General features: G+C 48.8%; 1 non-coding gene across 1 annotated transcript; it reads left to right on the forward strand.

The window, feature by feature from the left end:
* Positions 1-4,176: 4,176 nt before the first annotated feature.
* LOC140455867 (U6 spliceosomal RNA) lies at positions 4,177-4,280 on the forward strand. The gene has a single exon (XR_011953087.1). It is a non-coding gene; the product is annotated as a U6 spliceosomal RNA (small nuclear RNA).
* The last annotated feature ends 699 nt before the right edge of the window (positions 4,281-4,979 follow it).

The raw sequence follows: 4,979 nt of genomic DNA on the forward strand, positions 1-4,979 counted from the left end.
GGGTGGGGTGGGGAGAAAGTAGCATAGAGTACAGTGGGTGAGTGGGGGAGGGGATGAAGGTGATAGGTCAAGGAGGAGGGTGGAGTGGATAGGTGGAAAAGAAGTTAGGCAGGTAGGACAAGTCCGGACAAGTCATGGGAACAGTGCTGAGCTGGAAGTTTGGAACTAGGGTGAGGTGGGGGAAGGGGAAATGAGGAAACTGTTGAAGTCCACATTGATGCCCTGGGGTTGAAGTGTTCCGAGGCGGAAGATGAGGCGTTCTTCCTCCAGGCGTCTGGTGGTGAGGGAGCGGCGGTGAAGGAGGCCCAGGACCTCCATGTCCTCGGCAGAGTGGGAGGGGGAGTTGAAATGTTGGGCCACAGGGCGGTGTGGTTGATTGGTGCAAAGACTAATGTCAAAGATCATATGTCAAAGACTAACTAATAAGGTCATTTCTGAACTAGCCAGCTGTGTGGTGTCCATTGACCTGGTGATTTTCAGTCAGGAGCATTTCCACCATCTAGCAAAATTGTTCAGTTGATTTCAGGAGGAGGGCTTGGTGACAAACCTGGCCAAGGATGAGTTTGTAAAAGCTCAGGTCACATTCTCACACCATACCCTTGGAAATGGCCCCACAGGGTGTGAAAACCAAGGTTACTGGGGAGTTACCCACACCATCGAAAAGGCAAGTGCTATGATTTCTGGGACTGAGCAGGTACAATTCAATTTGTACCGCAATTTAGCAGTGTGGTTCTTCCACTGACTGACCCATTGAAGACGTGCAGAAAGTTTCAGTGGATGGAAGGACGTCAGAAAGCATTTGACAACCTGAAAGCTGTGTTCACCACTGCCCTGGTGTTAACCCCTCCCAAGTCATTCAAGCAGCTCTGAATGCGTGTGTATGTATGTGTGTGTCAGTGCTTACTGTTTCAACACAGCCACAAGACTCCAGAAAGACCTATTGGGTGTTTCTCCTGAAAGTGCGTCAAAAGAAATGTTCCACCGTTTGAGAAAGAGACTTTTTTGGGTTTGGTGTTGGCCGTTGCAACTACTCCATCATTCGCCTCGCCAGCAGTGTACCTGAGGTGCTCATGTAAATAATCCCTGAAACATTTCTGGGAAATTTGCAAGGACATCGATACCAGTTTATTGTTACAGCCATTTAATTTGAAAATTATACACGGGCAAGGTCAGAAGAATGTAATTGCCAATGCATTGTCATGACTTTGATGAGGGGATGGAAGAAACTGATTAAAATGGACTATATTATCGAATGTGTACATTCTTAGAGTTAGTACAATGTGCATATATTATGTTGAGTATTAACAGTATGACACTAAAGGCTTTGAAAATGTAGCCCGCATTTGTATTCTTTTTTAAAGTTGGGGGGGGGGAAGCGATGTGATAATGTTATCCTGTAAGAGATGTGTCCTGTGCTGTTTCTGTTGCAGAGGGGTGGGCTCACAGTGATGCTAAAATGTCTCCTTCACGCAAAGTTGGGAAACAGCTGCGCGATCTACCCAGGGTGATTTTTAAAAAAATATATCAGGTAAAACAAAAGATTCATGAGGGCGTGGAGTCAGTCGCACCCAGACCCAGTAGCCTTTCGTTTGGCTTTCAGTTGTTTGAGTAGGTTTTCTCTGGCTCAAGCTGAAAACTTGAGCTGACTGCTGCAGGAATGAACTCTTCGACAGGATTCATCCTAAGAATTGCAAAGGGCAGTTTGCTTCTTTCTAGTGGACTGGAGGAACCCAGCATGTGAGAATCATAATGGTGTTGCTGAATTTCCAAGGATGTGTTTATGGGATACTGCCTGGGGTGGTACAGTGGCTCAGTGGTTAGCACTGCTACCTCTCAGCGCCAGGGACCCAGGTTCGATTCCCACCTCGGGCAACTGTCTGAGTGGAGTTTGCAAATTCTCCCCGTGCCTGCTTGGGTTTCCTCCGGGTGCTCCAGTTTTCTCCCACAATCCAAAGATGTGCAGGTCAGGGTGAATTGGCCGTGCTAAATTGCCCATAATGTTAGATGCATTTGTCAGGGGGAAATAGATCTGGGTGGGTTACTCTTTGGAGGGTCGATGTGGACTTGTTGGGCCAAAGGGCCTGATTTCACGCTGTAGGGAATCTAAACAGCTTACACTTGCATTTTAAAATGTATAAAAGTAAGTTCAAGACTATCCCTAAGATATACTTTGGGCAGTTCTGCTATGGTCCATTATACTGTGTTAAAGGAGGGGTGGAGATGTTCGGTTTCCTTGTCTAGGTTCAGTTAAAAGTGCCTATAAAAGCACTGAATGGGTTGGTGGTGTTTTGGTAATGGTGCACTTTCATGATCAAAACCCTCTGGGGAACCCAAGTTCTAATCCCCTTGCAATGGCTGATGGAATTTAAAACTAATAAATTGAATTCGTTGATCTGGTTTGGACAATCGGCCTCCGCAGCGACCTTAAAATTCCCAAATTGTTGTAAAAAGCCATCAGTTTGGATTCACTAACACCACCCTTGAAGGAACACAACTCCTGCTGTTCTGGGGCTACGTATGACTGCAGACCCCACAGCAACGTGGGTGGGGGGGGAGTCTCAGCTGCCCTTGGTAAAAGCCAGTCAGTGACGCGGTTGACCCAGTCACCATGGAGAAGGGATGCCAGGGGGATGGGGCAGCTGGTGAAGGAGGCCATCTTGAGGGTGATTAAAGACGGGGCGTAAATGTTGCCCTTTATCCTACTGGAGTGGCTGTAATCTGTCTGCAGCTTGAGAAACAGGTGTTATCCCAGTGCTGCCCATCAACCCAAGGTAACGAGATGCTCCTTTATTACTGTAATCATGCAAACAGCGATTGCATCCATTGCTGCTAAGAGGTGGGCACTGTCTGGGGTGGGGGGAAGACAGTGCTTTAATTCCATCTTGACTTCGTCCACTTCTGCTGTCCCTACCTTTTGATGGCTTACATTGCCCATAATCGTACAAACCCTATGCTGTGAAAGTAGGCCACTCGGCCCATCACGTCCATACCGACCAACCCCACACCCCCATCTGAAGAGCATCCCGCCCACACCCATCCCTGTAACACTGCATTTCCCCATGGCTAACCCACCTAACCTGCATATCTCTGGACACTACGGGACAATGTGGCGTGGGCCAATCCTAACTGCCCATATTTGGACAGAGGGAGCAAACCATGCAGACACAGGGAGAACCTGCAAAATCCACACAGGCAGTCGCCCAAGGCTGGAATCGAACCCGGGTCCCAAGGGCCGTGTGGCAGCAGCGCTAACCACTGAGCCACCCCTGAGCTACTGTGGCAGCCCAAGGGGGAGGAAGGGGGTACCACCCTGTGCATTGATGTGACGGGGTGGTACTGTGCCCACCCCCCACATGCAAGATGAAGATAGTAGCCTTCCCTCCTTTTCTCACCTTTTACACCCTCAATAAAGACACGCTGCTGCCACTAACAAAACTGGCTTATTATGCGATGTCCATTATTAGCTTTCAACGCACCCTACAGACCCTTACTCAGTATATTGAGGGTACCACATAGGCAGCCTGGCACCCTATATGCTGTGGGGAAAGTATATTGCCTTCTGCCTGTCACTGACACCCACTTCCTGCTGGGGGGTGGGGGTCATGGTACATTTTCCATGGTGCAAATCCACTGGTCCAAGAACGTTGACCCCAAATTCACTGGAGGATTATCCTGAAAGATAGTTGTTTCCAGTGAAGGTGATGACGCCGAACACAAACAGCCACTGCCGAATTTCCTATCATCCGGAATGTCATCTGACTGCCGACATTGGCAGGCACAATGAGGAAGTGACGCATTCGCTGCCTCCCTTAGAGTCACAGAGTCATGGAGATATACAGTACGGAAACAGACCCTTCGGTCCAACCCGTCCATGCCGACCAGATATCCCAACCCAATCTAGTCCCACCTGCCAGCACCCGGCCCATATCCCTCCAAACCCTTCCTATTCATATATCTATCCAGATGCCTCTTAAATGTTGCAATTGTACCAGCCTCCACCACTTCCCCGGCAGCTCATTCCGCACCACCCTCTGTGTGAAAAAGTTGACCCTCAGGTCCCCTTTTATATCTTTCCCCTCTCACCCTAAACCTATGCTGTCTAGTTCTGGACTCACCCACCTGAGGGAAGAGACCTTTTCTGTTTACCCTGTCCATTCCCCTCACGATTTTATAAACCTCCTTAAGGCAGCACATATACTAAAATGGGAACGATACAAAGAAGATTAGCATGGCCCCTGCGCAAGGATGACACGCAAATTCGTGAAGCGTTCCATATTTTAGGGCGACACGGTGGCACAGTGGTTAGCACTGCTGCCTCACAGTGCCAGGGACCCGGGTTCAATTCCCGACTCAGGCGACTGACTGTATGGAGTTTGCACGTTCTCCCTGTGTCTGCGTGGGTTTCCTCCGGGTGCTCCGGTTTCCTCCCACAGTCCAAAGACGTGCAGGCCAGGTGAATTGGCCATGCTAAATTGCCCGTAGTGTTAGGTGTAGGGGAATGGGTGGGTTGTGCTTCGGCGGGTCGGTGTAGACTTGTTGGGCCGAAGGGCCTGTTTCCACACTGTAAGTAATCTAATCTAATCTAATCTAATCAAGGTCACCCCTCAGCCTCCGATGCTCCAGGGGCAACAGCTCCAGCCAATTCAACCTCTCCCTGTAGCTCAAACCCTCCAACCCTGGCAACATCCTTGTAAAGCTTTTATGAGGAAGAACAAGCAAATGTCTTGTGAGTTTACTGGTTGCACGCTGAAACCGAAAGCTTCAATTAATTAATAGCAGTTGGAGTCTATTTTTGTTAAAATATCAGCCACGAAATTAAATCAAGCTGCTGTCTTGCTCCAAAGCACCAAGTTCTCTTGCTGACACTATCTAGGTGGAAGGGAGATGTCTAGGACGTTGGGGATTACTTGTTGTCACATCATTGACCTTGATTTTACATTTTTGACAATTGGAGCACTGTGCCCAGAATCGTGCAAGAA

This window comes from Chiloscyllium punctatum, chromosome 30 (assembly GCF_047496795.1).
Source record: "Chiloscyllium punctatum isolate Juve2018m chromosome 30, sChiPun1.3, whole genome shotgun sequence".
In the NCBI taxonomy this organism is placed as follows: domain Eukaryota; kingdom Metazoa; phylum Chordata; class Chondrichthyes; order Orectolobiformes; family Hemiscylliidae; genus Chiloscyllium; species Chiloscyllium punctatum.